Source organism: Crocodylus siamensis, chromosome 1 (genome assembly GCF_052110815.1).
Source record: "Crocodylus siamensis isolate JL-2025a chromosome 1, ASM5211081v1, whole genome shotgun sequence".
Classification (NCBI taxonomy): Eukaryota; Metazoa; Chordata; order Crocodylia; family Crocodylidae; genus Crocodylus; species Crocodylus siamensis.
In genome coordinates, this window is record NC_143395.1 from 91,420,302 (window position 1) to 91,442,465 (window position 22,164).

Below are 22,164 nucleotides of genomic sequence, written 5' to 3' on the forward strand. Positions count from 1 at the left end.
TCCATCCAGGTTTATCTTAAACCAATTTTGGCCACTTTGAAAGTGGTTTATGCACACTGAACTTCTGTTGTGTTACAGATTTGAACTGGTTTCCAATCACTTGTGTAACTCCCATCCCTAGCCTAGTAGAACAAATCATTATGTGCTAGAGAAGTGAAGGATAGTGCTATGCTCTTATCCGGTTGGTTGCTTTTGAAGCCTGTTTTAAGAATGGATGTGGAGGAGACAGTGAGGTAACTTCATGGCTAGTTATGAAAGAAACTTTCTACAAAAAGGATATAGTACAAGAGAAAACACAAAGGTACTTGTTGGAAAAAATCTACGTCAGTTATTCTCAACCTCATTAGACTCAAAGCACCACTCAGAAAATGCTTAGCTTTCACTCTTTTTTGACTACAGTAAAATAGTAGAGCAGTTTGTCTGCTGCAATGAACTCAAAAAGATCACAACAAATCAGAATTGTTTTGATTTTTATGAATTCCTATTTGAAATCTCTGGGCGAGTCCAGATGAGCATGCATGTGCCTCTTGCCCCATCTCAAACCCCTTTGAGGCGGGGCAAGAGGCATGTGCAGGAATGAAAACTGTTCCCTATGCAGCAAGTTTGCAGCATGGGGAGAAAATTAAATCCATGGATACCCAGGGGTCTAAAAAACCGCTCCGCAGAAGAGTGGAGCAAGGCATGGTCCCAGACCATGCCAGGGAGTCAGTCCTCCAAAAGAGATGCTCTGGTGTCAGCCAGAGCATCTCTTTCATTCCCCTTCTGCCTCTGGCCCCCAGCACTGTTCAAGGTAAGTGGAGGCGGGGTTCATGGGTATGGGTGGGTGAGGAGGTGGCAGGGGGATGTGGGCGGGTTTGGGGAGTGGCAGGGGGGATGCCCCTGGGGCTGCAGGGGGTATGGACCTGGTCTAGCCCCATGCAGCTTGCTAGTCTGGCTTCGCACTGGAGCGGGTCACAGGGCTATGGGAGGCATGCACAGGACCCGTGCCTCCTGGAGCCATGTGACCCTCTCTGGTGCAAAGCTGGACTAGCAAGCCACACGGGGATGGCCCAGGTCCCACCGCATGCCACCCCCCCCGCAGGCACAGTAGGGCAAAGGTAGGATGCAGTGCAGCATGCAGGGACTGCACGCCATGCCCTGCCGGCCCTGGAGCCCTTCTGCCACCTGGCCAGGCTGTTCCCATGGTGGCAGGACCCGGCGTGGCACATGGGGACCATGCTCCATGCCCAGATGGGTCTTGCTGGCCCTGAGTATGCTCCTGTCGCTTGGCTGGGCTGGCCAGAAGGCAGGAGCAGCCCCAGGGCTGGCAGGACCCATCTGGGCACAGTGCATGGTCCCCGTGCACTGTGCCGGGTCCTGCCACTATGGGCCCAGCCCAGCCACAAGGTCTCCCACACCCACAGTCCCCCCAGCAATCGCCCCACACCTACGCACACACCAACCCACATCCCTCCACACACATCCACCTGCCTTCCCCCACACCCCTTCCTACCCCTTTCCTGCAAATACCACATCCCTCCATCACACACTCATCACGTGCAAAGAAAACCAAAAGTACACATCAAGATGTATAGGTATTTAGAATTTATTTTATCATGATGATAGAGACAAAGGGAGACTTCCACATTGCTTTAACATTGTAAATATACCAATAAAGCATTGCCCAACTGATTGCTGTGTCTCTCTCTCTCTCTATATATATATATGTGTGTATGTGTGTGTAGAGTGGTCTTTTGTTTTAATTGTGGAAAAACATGGATTTTGGGGTATTTTAAAACATGGATTTGGGATCCCTTCCAGCCCTTACAATCTATGAATCCTATAGACAACATCCAGTGTTCATGCTCCCTTATAGGGGACCCCTGTGTCCCCACAGAAGCTGCACTGCCTATAGGGTTCCCCTGCCCTTTGTGGGGCCCCTAACCCCAAGAATAATGGTGAGGATCCATTAAATTAGGATTCTAGTCTATTAGGCTTAGTGTAGTCCAGATCCAGGTTCACTGAAAGGGGGCAGGGTGGGACCGAAGCAGAGCACTCACAGATCACTGCACCTTAGAGGGAACATTGGGCAGCACAGAAGTCAACCATGCAACCACAGCTCACTGACAGCTGGCCCAGAGGGGCAGATGCCTCATCCCGGTCTGGCAGGTGCACAGCAGGTCACAGCCAGGCAGAAGTCCCCACTGCCAGACCTCTGCAGTGGGTACAGGGTGCAGGGGACTCTCAGGGCTGCTTCAGCAGTCCAGCTGGCACAAGGGGTAGTGTCCCCAGGTACCAATTGGCTGGGCCCCAGAAACTCCTGAGAGCGAGTAGCCCTGAGTTACTTGCCAGGGCAGCTTTTTGTACTGATGGGGCCAGGACAGGGCAGCTTTTTATACTGCTAGGGACAGCACAGGTGCTGGTCCTGGGCTTTAGCTCCCCTTGGCTGCAGATCTGGGAGGAGCCAGGCAGGGTTATTTTGCCCAAGTGGCACAATTTGCTCCACAACAAAGTGCATGTCCAAGCATGTGCGCTGAGGCAAAAAGCCCTGGCTCAACTTTGCACTGCTTCTATTTGAGCTGCTGCAAGCGCATGTGCTTGCATGTTTGAATGCGCCCTCTGGGTTTATCTTGTGAATCACGTGAAGTTTTTTCACAATTAGCAGTGCTGCTAATATCATTTGATGCCCTGTGGCATCCTTAAAAGGATTTCATGGGACACTGGTTAAGAATTATTGATTACACAGTTACGGTAGACTTCTATTTTACTGTGTGCTTATGTGGCAATTTTTAAACCATGTGTCTGGGCTTTTTCAGCTGTCTTTGTTATGGACCTGCTACACACTGGCCAGGTAAGTGTGCAGTTCTGTACACATGTACCTGACCACTGTCTGGAAAAATGGGGATAGATGGCAGCATGGAAGGGGGAAGGGGAGGGAAAGGACCCTGTCATGTTTTAGTCTGAATAGCTAAGTGGTTAGGTACTTGTCCAGGAATCTAGAGACCTGGAGAAGGGCATCTAACCAAGATTCAGTTTGAAAATGATCCACACGACCATTTCTGGGGAAATATTTGAAAATGTATATCCAAGGTGAGGAAAAAGCTTTGGGAAACAGTAATTCTGAAAAGGAGCTAGTAGCAACAGCAGACATAGGATAAACTAGATACGAAATTATAACATAAGATAGCTATAAAAACTCCAATGAAATTCAGCTGCTTGTGAAAATACTGAGATAATGAGGTTATGGAGGTATGATGGAAGTGGGGAAAGGAGAAAATAATGTACGAATAGTAAAATGGCGTTGATGTTAGAGATGATGAAGAACTTCTTAGGGTGATCAGAGAGGTAGGAGGAGGAGACAGAACATCTAGGGATAATGGGTTTCTCTCTCTCTGGTCTTACAGGCCTCAAGAGGCTACAACTGTCTTAACCAAAGAATTTAATCTCTTCCCATCTTGCTCAATCTCTTTCCACCTTGGCGCATCTTTGCATATCCCTTCCAGATCAGTTTTTATGTTATCTTCCCATGTTGCCTTGGTTTACCTTGCGGTCTGATTCAGCTTCCAAAATCTGCCTCACATACCTTCTCTTATCAGTTCTTGCAAGATAACCTTCCCATTTCATTCTCTACTCTCTTATCTTGCTCAAGAAATCAGGTCTTTCATAAAGGTCTACACACTCTTGATCATGTCTTCTCCATACTCTGTTTTCTTGTACTGTATCAAATATTTTCCTTAGGACTTCGTTTTCACACACTTGCAGCCTCTTTACCATTTGCCTTTGTCAGAATCCAGAATTCACATCTATAAAAGGACAGGTTTAACAATTGGATTATAAAGCTGGATTTTCATAGAATCATAGATTGTAGAAAATTAGGGTTGGAAGGGACCTCAGGAGGTCATCTAGCTCAACCCCCAGCTTAAAGCAGGACCATCCCCAACTAGGTCATCTCAGCTAAAGCTTTTCCTAGCTAGATCTTGAAAACTTCCAAGGATGGAGTTTCTACCACCTCTCTGAGTAATTTGTCCCAGCGTTTTACTACCTTCCTAGTGAGAAAGTTCTTCCTAATATCTAACCTTAACTTCCCTTGCTGCAACTTGAGACTATTGCTCCTTGTTCTGCCACCACTGAGAACAGTCTGGCTCCATCCTCTTTGGAACCCCCATTCAGGTAGTTGAAGGCTGATATTAAATCCCACCTCTCAGTCTTCTTTTTTCTAGACTAAATAAGCCCAGTTCCCTCAGCTTCTCTTCCTGAATCATGTGTCCCTGTCCCCAAACAATTTTTGTTGCCCTCTGCTGGAGTCTCTCCAATTTGTCCACAGCTTTTCTGTAGTGGGGTGCCCAAAACTGAACACAGTACTCCAAATCTGGCCTCACTAGTGCTGAATAGAGGGGAATTATCACTTCTCTTGACCTTCTGGCAACACACCTACCAATGCAGCCTAGTATGCTGTTAGCTTTCTTGGCAACAAGGGCACACTGCTGGCTCATATTCAGCTTATTGTCCACTGTAACCCCCAGGTTCTTTTCTGCAGAACTCCTGCCCAGCCAGTCATCCCCCCGACCTGTGATGATTCATAGGATTGTTCCGTCCTCAGTATAGGACTTTGCACTTGTCCTTGTTGAACCTCATGAGATTCTTCTTGGCCCAATCCTCCAATTTGTCTCGGTCACCCTGAATCCTAGCCCTACCCTTCAGTTTATCTACTACTTCCCCAGTTTGGTTTCACCTGCAAACTTGCTGAGGGTGCACTCTATGCCATCTTCCAGGTCGTTGATGAAGACACAGAACAAAACCAGCCCTTGGACCAATCCCTGTGGCACTCCACTTGATAACAGCTGCCAACTAGATATTGAGCCATTGATTACTACTCTCTGAGCCTGATGCTCCAGCCTGTTTTCTATCCAACTTACAGTGCATTCATCCAACCCATACTTCCTTATCATACCTGTGAGAATGTTGTGGGAGACTGTATCTATAAAAGGACAGGTTTAACAATTGGATTATAAAGCTGGATTTTCATAGAACCATAGATCATAGAAAATTAGGGTTGGGAGGGACCTCAGGAGGTCATCTACCTCAACCCCTAGCTCAAAGCTGGGGACTGGGGCCTTGCTTTGCTAAAATCAAGGTATACCACATCCACCAGTCTCCCCGCATCCATGGAGCCAGTCACCTTGTCATAGGCAATCAGGTTGGTCAGGTATGACTTGCCCTTGGTGAATCCATGCTGACTGTTCCTAATCACCTTTTTCTCCTCTAACTGCTTAGAAATGGATTCCTTGAGGATCTTCTCCATGATTTTTCCAGGGAATGAGCTGAGGCTGATTAGTCTATAGTTCCCTGCATCCTCCTTTTTACCTTTCTTAAATATGGGTACTGTTTGCCCTTTTCTAGTCGTCTGGGACCTCTTCTGATCACAATGAGCTTTCAAACACGATGGCCAGTGATTCTGCAATCACATCAGCCCATTCCCTCAGCATCCTTGGGTGCATCCCATCTGGCCCCATGGACTTGTACACATCCAGCTTTTCTAAATAGTCCCTAACCTGTTCTTTCACCACTGAGGGCTGCTCCCCTCATCCACAAACTGTGCTGCCCAGTGCAGTGTTCTGGGAGCTGAGCTTTCCTGTGAAGACTGTGGCAAAAAAGGCATTGAACACTTCAGCCTTTTCTACATCCTTTGTCACAAGATTGCCTCCCCCATTCATTATGGGACCCACACTTTCCATGATCCTCCTCTTGGTATCAACATACTTGTAGAAACGCTTCTTGTTACCCTTCACATTCCTTGCTAGCTGCAACTCCAATTGTGCTTTGGCCTTCCCAACTTTATCACTGCAAGCCTGAGCAATGCTTTTATATTCTTCCCTAGTTATTTGTCTAAGTTTTCACTACCACTTCTTGTAAGTTTCCTTTTTGTGGTTTAGTTTACTGAAATAAATGACCCCCTCCTTGGCTACCCTGTGCTGCACCCCTGAATGAGCTGCTGGGCTCTGGTTGCCTCATGACCCGGCTTGGCCAGGGCCCCATTCATAGTGAATGGGGCACTGGCTGGGCCAGGTCATGGGACAATCAGAGCCTTGCGCCTCCTCCAGAGGTGTGGTGCCAGGGAGCCAAGGTGGGACATGGGGCAAGGGTGGGGTACAGCTGTGGGCTGGGATCTGTCTGTTCACTGCCTGCGTGCCTCACTTCCGCCTTTGAAAGCAGTGCAGTGCAGCACCTTGTGCCTCACTTCCCAGCCTGCTCAGTGGCGGGACGCATGTGGAGCCATGCTGCTTTCAAAGGTAACAGCGAGGTGTGCAGGCAGGAAGCAGGCAGAGCTCAGCCCACAGCTGAGGCCGCCCTTGCCCCATGCACACATCGGGGGGCCACGTGCTTCCCCCCTTGCCCTCCCCAGTGCCACACCTCTGGAGGAGATGCCTGGCTGTGCTGGGCTTTTGCCAGGGACGATGCAAGGCACACACTCTCTCCTCCTTCCCTACTTACCTCAGGGCTTTCGTCTCCGCCCTCTGGCAAACCTAGTTTAAAGCCCTCCTCACTAGGTTAGTGATCATGTCTGTGAAAACGCTCTTCACTCTCTTCATCAGGTGGATCCCATCTCTTCCCCACAGTCCTTCTTGGAAGTATATCCCAGGGCCAAAGAAGCCAGAGCCCTGCTGGCAGCACGACCTGTGGAAGTACCTTGAGATTTTTCCTCTGTTATTATTTTATCCAGGCTCACCAGGCATATAGAAGCACAGTAATCCTTGCCTTGATTTCTTCAGTGATTGATTATTGTTAGTGATTATTGTTTCTAAATATTTAAACTTTCCTACTTTTTCCACATTGTCATTCCCTATCTTTATCTTCCTGTGATCCTGAGGTTTATTTTTGGATGTAATCAGGTGTCTGGTCTTGCTGACATTGATAGCAAAATCAACTTCTTCGGTGTTTAATTCTATGATCTCTGTATTCTTTTGTGCCATTACCACTTCCTCTTCTACTAGGTAGGTATCATCTACATACTTAAATACCTGGTGCAATCCATTCAGCTGAAAACCTTTTCATTCTTCTTCAGTGGTTCTTTTAATCTTCTCAAGTATCAAGCTGAGTGGCTCTTTTAATCTTCTCAAGCATTGGTGACAATGCGTCCCCCTTGTTTGAGCCTGCTGTTGATTTCCATTGGGTCTGATAGCATTCCCTTGATTCTCACATAACTCCCTGATCTTTCAGTTCACATCTTAGTAAGGTGTACCAATTTTTGGGAATTCCAAACCTCACCATAATTGACCACAGTGACTCTCTTCTAATACTATAACAAGGTTTGACGGTGTCTATATAAAATTCATGTACATCTTTTGCAACTTCCCATTTCTTTTCCAGCAACAATCTCACTGAAAATATCTGATCACAAATTGATCTATCTTTTTTTGAATCCACACTAGTACTCTCCCACAATTTCTTGCACACATGGAAGCAATTGCTTTAGCAGCAGTTGAGAAATTCTGTGCACAATAAGGAGATACCTCAATAGTTATTACACTCTTTGATCACCTTTCTTGTGAATTGGGCATATTATTGCCTGTTTCCATTGCTAGGACATTCTTTCCCCTCTCCAGATCTTTTTAATTATCTTGTGAAGATGGTGATTTAATTAAAGAGATAATGGGCTTACAGTTACAAAAGAAAAAAACTGTAGGTCAAAAATCCTGGAAATCCTATTAGGCTTTAGGATGGTCTTTCCAGTGGCAAAGTCTCTATCACTTGCAATATTAAAGTTGGCCTGAATAAAAAAACTATGAAATATACAAGAAGAAGCAAATGTGCACAGGCATGAAGGTAAAAGAAAATATAACATGTCTTTCTAAGTCTAGTTTCTAAGATTCTTCAGTGTGCACTTGGCTTCTAGTCCTGCTTTCCAGAAAAATAATTTTCCAGTTTACTTCCTCGTGTGCCACTTGACCCAGTGAAAGAAAGAAATGAGGAAGCTTAAGGGAATGGCAAAAAATAATGCCATACAGCAAAGAATGTGAAAGATGTGTCTTCAGCTGGAAATAAAACACAATGAGGAGGTGCAGCTGACAAAATATGCTGTTGACGATTCTGATAAGAAACCCCTGGGCAGGATGTGCCATGTGAAGATGTGCAGAATCATCAGGAACCATGAAGCTATAAAGGAAACAAAACAGGAAACATGTCATGAATCATCAGAAAGCAGGCCCTAAACAGATTACATTGCTGAATCAGGAATTAAATGTATCATCTAATTCAGGGCAGTGGTTTTCAACCTTTTTTCATTTGTGGACCCCTAAAACATTTTGAATGGAGGTGTGGACCCCTTAGAATTGTAATGTGGGTATTGACTTACTTTTAATTGAACATAGTCATCTGTTGCAGTTCCCTTAGCCATGGCGTGACCAAAGGTTGAAAAACACTGATTATGGGTATGGGGAAGAATAGATTTAAATGGTATCATGTGTGGCCCTTCTGCCAGGCACTGGGGACAGATTCAGGGCCTTAACACTGACTTCTTAAATCTGGCTCAAGCCCCTACCTCAAAACCTGGGAAAACTAAAACAAAACTACTCAAATAAAACAAGGTTTATTACAGGGGCAAAGGGAACAAATACACAGCCTTAAAGAAAACCTTAACTACTGAGCATTAACTGAGACTCCAAACAGTTAAGAGTGTCTTATTCATGGGTAAACAAATCCAGGGGAGCTACCACCTACCCCACTTAGCTGGGAAGGAAGATTCACTCAGGGCTGCTGTCTGGAGGCTTTACCACTTATGCCAGCCAACCTGGCAGGTGCTGGGTATGGAGACCCAGCCCAGAAGACTCCACTGTTTCTTGCTGTCAGGGGTTGCCACTCTGCTCTGGTGATCTACCACCTACACCAGACAAAGTAGAAAGTCCTGAGCAGGGAGGCCTGCTGCTGCCATTCTGCTACTGGGGATTGCTGCCAGGGGTCACTGCCACTCTTTCACGCTGCTGCCAGGGGTTGCTGCCACCCAGTTGCTGATGCTCTTTGGGGTACCTGTGCAACCCCACCTCTTTTAGATCCTGATCTACTTCATCAGCAAGTTCAGAGATTTTCAATCATCATGAGTATCAGGTTTTATCTGAACCCACTATATGGACCTGCACTCACAATCGCTTCTCACTGAGAAATAGATAACTCACGGGATTATCCAAGGAATAACTCCTGTCCAGAGTATCTTCTGCTCCTCACACACCCACCTTAATCTGCACTAAAATTGAGGGCCACCCCACTGCAGCTCTAGTGAACACTGACCTTTTGGGGATCTTTCTTGTAGCAAAGTTTATATGCCTATAGTCTTCACAGTTTTGGAAGGGCAGGCTGATAGGGATACAGGCTAAATACAGAGATTCATGGGGTTTAGGGGAAGGTTAGATCACATGAAAAATGGCCACCTGATTTAACTTAATTCACCCAGATGCAGACCTGAGCCTTAGATCCGATTTCAGTGATCAGAAATCAATCTAAACCTGTAAGTGTAAAGAAGTACTGCACAGATAGACCAGTCTAAAAATGGTGGAACACAGTCTAAGATAGACTTGGATTGACATACAACCAGACTTAATTGATCTAGGTTAGACTGGTGCATTGAACTTCAGTACAATTACCTGTGCAGTCCCAGGGCTGTGCTTTTCCTACCTGCCCCTGGGCTACTTTTAGTGTCTCCAGCCCCTTGCTCCTGCCCCCCCGCATTGTGGACCAGCCCCCTCCTGCCCCCCCCAAATCTCTATGCCACAAGCTGCTCAGGGTATCAGTTTTATCATTATTCACTGCTGCTGGGAGCTAAGAAGGTAAGTATCAGTGGGGGTGAGGCAGGAGGGATAGGAGGTAAGTTTGCTGGGGGAGTTTGAGGGCTAAAAATAGCCTTTGATCCCCCCAAGTCCTCCTCTAAATGCCACAAGTGTCCCCCCCCCAATCCCACCAAACCCTGCTGGACCCCAGCAAACCCCCTTCAGACCCTGCCTGCCTCCCAGTCGCTCCCATGAATTATGCCTGCCCCCCATTCCCCTGCAGATTGCACCCCCCTCTTCCCCCCCATCTCCCTGCAGACACTGCCTGCTCCCCCATCACTCCAGTGGATCATGCCTGTCCCTCCAATCCCCCTTCCCAGCCTGCTTGCCCTCCATTCCCCAACCCTCTCCCTGCTACCCCCCACATCCCAACTTACCTTAAATCAGGTGACTATTTTTAGACTGATCTATGTGCATGGAATTTTTATAGTTCCGAGTTGCTAACCTGCCCCTAACTCCACTAAATGTCTGCACTCAGCCCCAGTCTAATCCACTGACCCTTTACAATTGCACACTTTAACCCCAAACAGTAAAACCCAAGTCCACAAACAGTAAAAACAGGTGTGAGGACCCCCCCCCCCCGCAACTTCTGAAGATGCATACTAACAGGGGTAAGAGAAGGAATGCACAGAGTTGCTGTTATAGAACATAAGGGTTCGAATTATGGGGGGATCTCTGGAGAGCTGAGCCCCTCCATAAGAGACAAGAACGCACCCTGACCTGCCCTGTGCCTTAGGTAGTGGCAGCAGCTCCTTCCGGCTTCTGGCTTCCACCATTGCAGACCCCCCCAAAAGTTCCAATGTAACTTGAACCCTGAACACAGCCGTAGCCAAACAAGTATAACAATAGCAGGGTTACTTATAATATTGTGATACAAATATCAAGAGACAGGTTGACATGCAGTTTTTGTCCCTGCATCATCATGCTGAAGAGGAGGGAAAAATACAATAGTACAACATGTGCTCAGGAGCAGGATGCCATATTAAACAGGCACAGTTTGTAATTAACAAATGCTGTTGCCAGTTCCATCCCCTCCCCTTGCACTCCCCAAACAGTGTTGGGAGGGATCTAGGAAGCCGCTGTGCAAAGTTAAATGAGGAGCAGTTTTAGGCAACAAAATAGCAGTGACATCTGTGCATACTTCTGATCCACTGGTTTCCCAGTTGGGATTTCCTAGCAACTAAACCTGACTGCAGACTTTGGGCATTTGTACACGTCACATTTATGATTAAAGAGTACAAAGCTTTTCACTTTACAGTGTGGTCACAACCTCTAATGGCAGGGCACAACATTATTGTACCCTGCCCCCCCACATCCCACCCTACTCCACTTGCTTGGCTCTTCTGTGTTCATTATGGGTTGGAAGATGTGAAGCGCAGATTGTTTGGAGAGGAGACTGATGATATTCTGGTAAATGAGCCTTCGTTAATAGATGGGACAGTTGCAAAATGTGAATTCTACCTGGCAAAAAAATACTGCTGGGTTTTCAGAATAGCCCAGCAGCTAGGATGCTTACCTGGATGCAAGTGATTCAGGTTCACTCCTTGCTCTACTTGATTGTCTCTATGTAAACAAATATTAAGCAATGGCTCTGCCTGATTCAGAGCAGAGGCCAGAATGTGGGTCTCCCACAACCCAAGTAATCACTGTGCTAGAGATGCATACATTATAAAAGATAAGATCTAGTCAAACAAAAATGAATACAGGGAGATCCTATTGCTTGCATTATTTGGGAGGTCAGATTGCATAACAGCCATGGTCCTATCCTGGCCTCATCAGCTATGAATCAGGCAGAGCAGGGGCTTGAAAATAGTTCTCCCACATCCAAGGTCAGAAACCTGCCCAAGAAAACTTGTGTCAAAACCAACAAGTTTCTGCAGGAGTTCCCAATTCCTCTCCCCCATTTCGTTGAAAAGTCACCAATCAATTCAGGTTAATCAGAAACAGTGATGTGTTGTTCAGCAAATCCTGGCTCTACTAGGTCAAAAGAGCACATTACATAGTGAGATTTGGGATATGTTTACTGCAGTTAACATCTAAGCTGCTCCTTTGTTTTTTTTAACTTGACTTCATGTGCACTATGCTAACAGCTCAGTGAAAAACCTGAGGTCCATTTATTCCTCTTGACCTGTAGTAGAACTCCTGCAGAGTTGCCTTGAGGAAGAGGCCAGAAAGCAGTATTTATCTCTGTATCTGGGACCTGGTCAAGAGTGGCTCAGGTGCGTCCATTTTTTGGGAAGATCAGCCCACCTACTTCTATACTAAAGAAAGAGAAATTAAGTAGTACACAACACAGAAGTCTACTGAAGATGGCAGTGTTTTTCAGATCCAGTTAAACTGATGGAAGCGAAGAGGTCATTAGAAATAAATGATTTTTCCTACTCACCCATATTTTCTAAGCCTCTTTATGGGTTTTAATTTTCTGTTAATCATGTAGCCTGTATTTAACATATTTTACATGGAATTAAGTAAATTATAATTTAAATCGCTGTTGCTATTCATTTAGAATCACAGGTACACATTAGATCTTGGCTTGCCTGCTAGTTAGCATTTTTTAAAAATTATTATAGTGACCCCTAGTGTATAGTACTTAGGATGTAGGCCTGGTATTCAGTACAAATACATGGCAATTTCTAGCTCATGGACTTTCTGTTTTGGATTTCATTAAAAGAAGATACCGCCCTAAAACCTGGACAACTTATTTGATTTATTCCTGAAACTAGAGTAATCCTGATGCAAATAATTGCAACTTTAACTTTGTTTTGGTTTTGGGAGCAAATTAATAATGAAGAGAGAATCTAACTGATACTGTTCATTTATTTATTTGTACTATGGATCAGGATTATATATAAATTAATAAGTCTGCATTGGAAACCCAAGTCTCTGTTGCATTTAAGTTCAGGAAAGTGATTTTGTGTCTCTCATGTAACATGCAGTGAGATTCCTTGGGATGAAAAGTACTAATTAAATACAATATTAGTTACTATGTCCTGGGTGAATTCATTTCCATTATAGGAATTCTCCTACAGGAACAGAATTAGGGGTCCATCTATAGTTCAGAATTTGATCTATGACAATTGTCAATGTTGTACAGAGGAATCCATTAAAGAATGCATCCCCTAAGTCTCAACCAGAGTATTGATACCAGCACTATTAGGGTGCAAACATCTACATAGGATTCATAAGAAACCCAGAGATTTCAAATAGGAATCCATAGTGTCAAAAACATTTTGATCTGTTGTGGTCCTTCTGAGTTCTTTGCAATGGAAGAATTGCTCTATTTTCTGTTGTAAAAAAAAAAGAGTGAAAGGGAAGAGAGAGAATTTTCCGAAAGGTGACTGAAGCTTAAAAAGGGTGGACACTGCTGTCCTAGTGCAACCTTATTTGGAGTCATGGGGGGAGGGGTGAAAGCAGAAAAATTCTTTCTGAGATGGTTTGTTGGTCAGTTTATGACTTTTCCTCTGCCATGTGGAGTGCACCCTGTTCAAGTTTGCTGATGACATCAACCTGTGGGGTAAAGTGAATAGACTGGCAGGCAGGGACCGCATCCAGGCAGACCTGGATAGGTTGGAGAAGTAGGCGGATCTGAACAGGACGCGATTCAACAAGGACAAGTGCAGGGTGCTGCACCTGGGGAGAGGGAACCAGCATTATGGTTATAGGTTAGGGGCTGACCCCCTCAGCAGCACAGAAGCAGAGAGGGATCTTGGAGTCAGTATTGACTCCAGGATGAATATGAGTCACCAATGCGATGAAGCAACAGGCAGAGCCAACCGCACCCTGTCATACATCAACAGGGGCATCACTAACAGGTCCAGAGAGGTCTTGCTCCCTGTCTATGCGGTGCTGGTCAGGTCACAGCTGGAGTACTGTGTCCAGTTCTGGGCGCCGCACTGCAAGAGGGATGTGGAGAACCTGGAGAGGGTCCAGAGGAGGCCACTCGTATGATTGAGGGCCTCCATGGCCAGCCCTATGAGCAGAGGCTGAGGGACCTGAATCTCTTCAGTCTCCGCAAGAGGAGACTGAGGGGGGATCTTGTGGCTGCCTACAACCTTATCAGGGGCCACCAGCAGGGACCCGGGGAAAGTCTGTTCACCAGGGCCCCCCTTGGAGTCACCAGGAACAATGGGCACAAGCTGAGGGAGGATAGGTTTAGGTTAGATATTAGGAAGAACTACTTCACTGTAAGGGTGGCCAGAGCCTGGAATAGGCTTCCCAGAGAGGTGGTGCTCTCACCTGCCCTGGAAATCTTCAAGAGGAGACTGGATAGGCACCTGGCTGGGGTCTTATGACCCCTCCCACCCCCAGTGCTCCTTCCTGCCTGTGGCAGGGGGTTGGACTCGATGATCTGTCTAGGTCCTTTCCTACTCATTGATTCTATGATTCTATAATTCATAAGATTAAAGAAGCCTCTACCACCCCAACCTCATTTTTCCTGCAATGAAAACTTCCTGTCAAAAGAGAAGAGAGGTAGATTGCTAGGAACCTTGTTATGTTAATCTCTTATCTTAGGAGATATTTGTATGAGTACAGTATGCTAAGACAGATGGTGATCCATTTAGTGTCAACAAGAACAAACTATATATGTGCCTTACAAACTATATACCCTCCAGGGTATATCCCCCTACTAGAGTGAACACCATTGAATAACACTGAGCTAGTGTAATAAAGCAAGCTACCACAAAAAACCATCCTTTCCTGAAAGGCTACCTGCCTTTGCATAACCTGGGACTGTAAGGGATCAAAGATATTAAATTAGCTGCAAATAAATAAGTGACCGGGTCTAGAAAGCTAACTAATTTCTCAACACTTTTTCTTGTTTTTGTTTTAAATTCAGATGCATAACCTTGCTTGACTGTGTTTGTGTCCATTCATGTTGGTAAGTACTTTGCTTTAAACATAAATGCTTATAAAGAGGAATTATAACATGTGCAGTCAGGAGTTGTATTGGTAGGTGGCAGGTTGACGCTGTGTAGTAAATGAGCAAATCTTAACTTTATATTGGTTTCTAGAGTGACTTTATAGAAATTCATAGAAGAGGGGGCTGGGCGCAGTGTGAAGCAAACAGAGTTCAATGTAGCCTACTTCTAGCTGAAAAACATCTAGTATTAACTCTGCTGAAGTGTTCCAAAAATAGATAAGCTTCCTCATTAGCCTTCTGAGTATTCAAATAGGAGAGGCATCATTACCCAAATTATAACTCTTAAAAGGGACTTTCACACTGGGGCAAACTTAAAAAAAGAACATTTAAACAGAAAGCAATTTTCTCTGCTTGAAATTTTCTGTATATTACATTTTTACTGGTATAAGTGATCAGAAACTGGCCTGCACCCCTAACAGAACAGAAGTTCAGCACACACACCGATTTAAAAATGGCAGAACCCAGGCTAAGATAGACCTGGATCAATATGCACTCAGACTTAATTGAGTTGAGTTAGACTGGTGAATTGAACTTCTGTACCAGATCCTCTACTGATTCATGTTAAGTCACTGTCCACTGGCATCCTGGGCTCGTCTGGGACCCCCACTACTAGCCCGCTCTTGCAGGGAGGCGTGCTAGCACTTGCCCTATGCTCAGCTGCTCTGATTAACTGCCCAGCAGGCTTAGGCATCCCAGCTTTCACAAAGTCGAGTCAGTACCCTTTTTGGTACAGACCCTTTCCCCAGCCCCACCTCCTGCTTCTGGCCAGCTATCACACACAGCCAGGCTGCACTGGGGGGGGGGAGGGGAGGGGAAGGAAGAAAGGTGGCCGTGTTCCCTGCATAAACCCCATCATAAAGCACCCCATGATGTACCAACAGACCTGACACTGAGGCCTGGAGAAACCCCATGAGCTGACACAGCATCATGGAGCCTGACTGGGCTGCTAGGCATGGGCAAGAATTCCTCCTTTCCCCCTGTCACATCATCTGTCAGCCACAGGCATCTGTCAGCTGCATGCAGGCAGCTGGGGCAGGGTGTGGAAATGCTCATCTGTGCCTGGCAGCCCAGTTGGGCTCCATGGTGCTGTGCCTGCTCATGGGAGCTTCTCCTGGGGTCAGTGTCAGATCTGTGTGTACGTCATGGGGTGTTTCATGATTAGGTTCATGCAGGGACACAGATGCCCCCCCTGCACTGCCTACCTCAATGCACTGCCTACCTGCAGCTGACAGATGCCTATGACAGATGATGCAGCAAGGGGATAGCCAGTGCAGGGAGCCTGCATGCCCTCCGCCACCAAAGGGTGAATATGAGTTTTGACGACTGCTGGCCTAACCTACATTGCTTACAGAAAACAGTGACTGACTCTACCTGGTGCTTTTTGAATGTCTGTACTTAGGCATATTGTAAAACTGCTTTATTAAGTACTACTTTATTATGCCATTTCAACTGTTTTGAATGCTACCTTTGATAACAAGCTCTCTTTGTATTGCTGAACTTTTTGAATCCCCAGCATTCTAAAAGTACAATTTCAGACCACTGTCCTCCTGTGCAATTTATTGTGTCTTGTGGTTTGTTTAGTAATGGAAGACTCAAAAAAATAAAACAACTAAAAAAAGAGAAAGATTTACTATGGTGTAGATTGTTAGAGTGAATCCTATTAGGATTCTAGGACATCTCCTGCAGTCATGTGAAGCAGACTGTCTCTACAGTCTTCTAATTATCTGTGTATTGCTGAAGGTTCTTTTGTGAAGTAGTATAGCTGGATGTTTGAAATGTGAACACATACTGACTGATCTCTTTTTCTTCAAACCTGCTAGGACTTCTAATACAGAAGGCACCGTTAGTTATAAAGACTAGTTGTAAAGCAAATGGGCCAATGAAAAGTGCCAACAAATTCTCCAGCGAGTAGCAGAAGATAGCAAATCTCATGCAGTTAAAAGTCAGATAGTGGCCTACATATCTAAATGCCTTCCCTCTTGGTCCCTGACTTTTGAGTCTCTGAAAGTTCTATCATCAGCACCTCTTTCCAAGGGTTTAATTCTTATACCCTATGTGCATACAAATTCCATTGACTTCAAAGGGCAACTTGTATATGGAGTATTTACAAGGCTGTAGTCCAAGATTTTTCAGGAAAACAATTGTTAAAGGCAGAGATAGCCATGTATCCTAAACTTCATTTAGACTAAAATAGGTTTAAGAGCAGGGCATCCTAAACTTCATTTAGACTAAAATAGGTTTAAGAGCAGGGCTGGACAAAATATGGCCTGCAGGCCAGATCTGGTCCACCAGGCCATTCTATCCAGCCTGTGGGGCCCCTCCAAAAACCAATTTTTGCTGGCCCACGGCTGCCTCTCTCAAAGCAGGCAGGAGGCGGGCTTTCAGCAGTCATGCACCATTGGACTGGGCAGCCTCTGTGCCTCCACCTCCATGAGGCTCCCAGAACTCCATCTGGGAGCCCCATGTGGAGGCACCAAGTGTGATGGCATGTGACTGGACAGCTGATGAGTGGGGAGGGGAGTTCCTGCCTGCAGGAGGGGTGAGGTGACGGGTGGGGTTTGTGAGTGTGCAGGTGGGGATGGAGTTGGTGAGTGGGGATGGAGTTGGTGAGTGGGTGTAGGTTTCCCTACCAGAGCACACAGCCCCCACCATTGGTGGCAGCAGCAGCAGGCAGCAGGCTCTTAGGACACTCCTGGGCAGTGGCAGGTAGAATCCCCTGGTGGTGCATGGCTCCAGCTGAATCCCAGGAGCTACATGTGGCAGCACAAAGCCAGTCCAGCCTGCTGGCATGCACCTTCAAACTGGACTGGGCTGGCTCCATGCTAGCACACAGGGCTCCTGGCATTGCAGGTGGGATCTGTGCACCATTGGGCCAGTCCGAGCCAGCTCTGAGCCTCCACATGGGGCTTCTAGCACTCCGGTGGGGAGCCATATGTGGAGGAATGAAGGCTGCCCACCCTGATGGCACGCAGCTCCTCGTGGCTCCTGGTCTGTGTGCCATCAGGCTGGGTGGGCTCCATGCCTCCATATACAGCTCCCTACTAGAGTGCTGGAAGCCCCATGTGAAGGCATGGAGTCAGCCTGACCTAGTCCAAGGTGCTCAGCTTCCACCTCCAGTGCCAGGAGCCTCATGCAGTGACACAGAGCCAACTCAGTCTGGCTTGAAGATTGCGCCAGCAGGCTGGGCCAGCTCCGTTGCCACCATGTGCACATCCCAGGATTCAGCCAGAGGTGCAGGCTACTGGGGGGCTCTGCCTGCCATGGGCCAGGAGCGCTCCAAGGGCCTGCCACCTGCTGCTGCTGCTCCCACCAGTGCTGGAGGATGTGCACCATGGGAGGGGGGCATGTGGCAGGGCCTCCCCCACACACTCTCCCCACAACAAACCTCATATCCCCACAACACACTTTTACAAAACTTACACCCCCCAAATCCCACAAACACCCCCCCAACATGCCCCACACAATATACAAGAGTAAGACTTCATTTTGAGCTATTATGCAATCACCTCCTTATACACTATGCAAACACATGTAAATCAAGACAAAATATTTTTTAAAATTAAATTAATATATGTTATTTTAACATATTAACTGGATGTTTGAATTTTAGTATATTATTTGTACTTTTTTCTGGTTCCAAGGTGGTAAAACCCGCTCCCAAAAGGAATGCTTCTTGGGGGAAGAGGAGCAGGGACCTCAGGGGTTAGGGGGTGGGACTTTCAGTTTCAAGATGGTGATCAGGAGGCAGGGCACCTGTTAAGGGGTGGGGCTACAACCTTGACAGTTCATCAAAAGTGGCCCTCTAGCCAAAATAATTTCCCACCCCTGTTTTAGAGGGTCCAGATTATATGATTTAGAGAGGGTAGGAACCCACAAAAATGCCTTCATCCAGGAAAAGAATAACAAATTTCTCTACAGCATTTCTAACAGCCTATAAAAGTTATGCTGATAAAAGAAGTGCATAGTCAGTTAAATGCATGCAGTATCTCACATGACAGTTCCTGTAAAATGTTTCCAATCACTCTATCCACATTTCCTCCATTCCAGCCTTAGTGTGTGACTTTTCATTCTGTCCTTGGTGACTGGTTAGAATAATGACCCATGTAATTATTGTAAAGTCCCTTTACATATTTGGTGACAGCTATATCTCTCTTCAGACCTCTCTCCCCACTAGCTGAATGTGCTCAGTTTTATTAATCTTGCCTCATATGTCTTATTTTCCAAATCTTTTATCATTTTTCATGCTCTCCTTTGAACTACCTTCTGTTTTTTCTATGTTCTATGAATTACGGTGCCCTAAAATGAATATAATATTCAGACTTATGCCTAATCAGTGCAGACTTACCTAAAAAAATACCCTGCTTGTTTTACATGTGACAGTTCAAGAAATATTCCTACTCATAAAATCCTATATAGTACTTGCCTTTGTGTGTGACAATGTCACACTGATGACTCTAAAACAATTTATTATCCGTTACGTTTCTATATCAAGTTATTTCCACATTCTGTATTCATGCATTTGATTTTTTCTTTAGATAGGAGTCATTTCACATTCATCTTTTTTAATCTCATTTTATTGATTGTACTCTATTTCTGCAATTTATCAACCTCATGCTGTATTTTAAGTCTGTTCCCAACAGTATCTGTGATTACTCCTCTATTTTCTACCAACCTCAATTGTTATTTGTGTACCTGCCCCCCTCAGTAATGAAAGCAGACTCAGAATTGACTCTTACATCCTTCAAATGTCATTCTGCTCAGTACCTCTACTCAATGAGGCGCTAATAGTTATTGTGTCTGCGTGGTGTTTCAGTCAAGCATAGAAAATAGAAGCAGGGAAAAATCAGATTTTCAGTGTTATTCTCTAAGTCCTGACCATGGCCTTAATGCCATTTGAAATGACCTAGAGCCCCAAATACTATCTGCCTCTTGCAATTTCTGGAAAAGGGAAGCATTTAGTAGCAAAGGAGCAAGTTCATTCTCTTTCTTTTTAAATGATTTCAGTGAAATGTTTTTGCTTCAGGGGCAACAAGTGTTTAGGTATATAGAATCAACAGTGGATGAAGTTTTATCATCCAAGTGGGAGATGCACAAGACATGTATTTAATACATGTGAAACTTTTGGCCATCAAGCTGATCTATCAGATGGAGTTTCTCTGTGCCAGGATTGTATGTGCATGTTTTTAGATAATGTGAGAGCTGCTAACTGAAATCATGAAAGCAAAAACCTTCTGATCATTGAGCAATATGAGTCTTTGGAGACAGTCCAGCAAGAGTTATTAGTCCTACCTTTGCAACTGATACTGTAGTATTGCAGTGATCAATAAGGCAAGATAAATGGAGAGACTGATCTTGTAACCCTTCTGCTGGGTACTGGTTGGCAGCAAAAAGGGCCAGGTTCACATTTGGGGGTACCTCAATATATTTTACCTTGGCTTGAATCCCCACCCAGGCCACCTGGGAAACACTAAATGAGTTACTAGGGTGTCCCGCACAAACAAAACCCCTTCTTGCAAGCAGTATAAACGCAAACACCCAAATTTATTACAGAAAATAAAACAAAACAAAAGAAAAAATTAAATATAATTTTAAAACACTATTAATTAAAAAGCAAAGTCTATAGGTGGCACCCTTTTGGGGGAGGCTTCACCCATACCTTGGCAGTCTGGGACTTGGGGATCCCCAATGGGTAGTTTGGGGGGGGGGCTGCACCCCTATACCTGCCCTTCATCAATGGGCTCTAGAGGGGCCTACATCAGAAACTCCCGAGCTGCTCCTTGGGTTCACTGTGCCACGGGTAGCTGCTTGAGAGCGTGGGTCCTTCTGCATTGCACAGAGCTCTGTTGCTCCTGGAGATGTGGTGACCTCCACTTCCACATGGTGGCTTTGAGGGGTTAACTGCAGCTTTCGTCATCATACTGCACCCCAAACTTCCTAGTCTCAGTCCCAGCACTGCTGGGCAGAAAACTGCAAAAAAGCTTGAAGAACAGGTCAGGCTACCTTGGCTTGGGCCTGAACTACAATTAGTGCCCCACCACACTGCTTGGTTGGGACATAAAATACAAAAAGGACAAAAGGGAGGCCTAGGCCTATCACACTGGGCCTGAGCTGGGCAGCTGGAACAGGCCTATATCACACTGAGGGCTGGATCAACTATAAGAAATACCAGGTCTCACCCTGGCTTAAACTGTGCCAGGCTTTACCTTGGCCCAAATCTGCCAGCCTAAATCTGAGCTTCAGTTGCACAGCTAGGCTGAAATGCAATAGCTGTGAAACGGCAAAAAGGGCTCAGGTCTATGGCTGTAGCCTGGACATCTAGTCTTAACTATGCCACTGTTGCACAAGGGGCCGTTCGAGCTCCTGGAGGCTAAGTTCCAATTTGGTCCCCAGAAGTGAGTCACACCACGAGCCACAGAGACAAAGCCTTTATTGCTTGCAAGCAGGTCGGCCTGGAGTCATGAGACTCAGATCAAAGCCGACCCCGAGTGCCTATTTTCCATTGCTTATATACCCGGTTACAAAGTACTGGAATCTTTCATTAGCGCAGGCGCACTTCAGGCTGACATAGTTGCAAGATTAGTTGCAAAACTTGGGACTTTTCAGCCACAAGCTTTGTGGTTTGCATTCTCACACAACAGGGCAGAAAGACAAATTTCAGGTCCTGGGTACATTCTTGTGAAAGCATAAAGCGTTAAAGCAAACAGTTTTTAGCCCCCGCTTGTCCCACACCACTGTGCGGAGACACTACAATTCCCAAATCCTGGGGCCAGTAACTGCCAGGACCTGTTCCTGGTCAGTCTGCTCCAGGTGTTAATACACCCATGGCATTAACCCACTTAAGAAAGAAAAGGGGGAAAGAGGGAGGAAATAGGAGTCTCAGACTCCAAGACAGACTTTCTCTCCCTGTACCTGAGGCTTTTCAGTGTCATAGCTTTTGCTTGCCTCTCCAGTCATGAGGGCAGAGAGACCCCCCTCCCATGGGGAGCAGGTATTCTAGCTCCCAGTTCAGTTGTGCAGCTCTAAAACCCTAGGAGAAGGAGAAGGAGAAGGAGAAAGCTTAGTTGAATTGTTCTTATATACCTGGTGTGATATCATCTGAGCCTTGTCCAGTTATTGAGTGCCACGCTTCAGCCTCTCTCTTACTCAGTTTGCCTCTTCTGCTTCCTCTGGCCAATGAGGACAGAGAGTTTTACATATTTTGCTTAGCTACAGGCCTCAGCTTACCAGGTGCTGACCACATGGCCAGAACAACAGGGTTCATCTTGCCCACATAAAAATACACACACACAAAAAGCACAATACACAACAACCACTTTACCATACACAACCCCAAGTGTGTGCAGGTGTTACTATCTGGTGCAATTATGGTCACACTAGTGCCTTTCTTTACTACTTTTGAGTTAGGCAGTTTCCTTTAATACCTGACAATACCTCACTGATGTAACC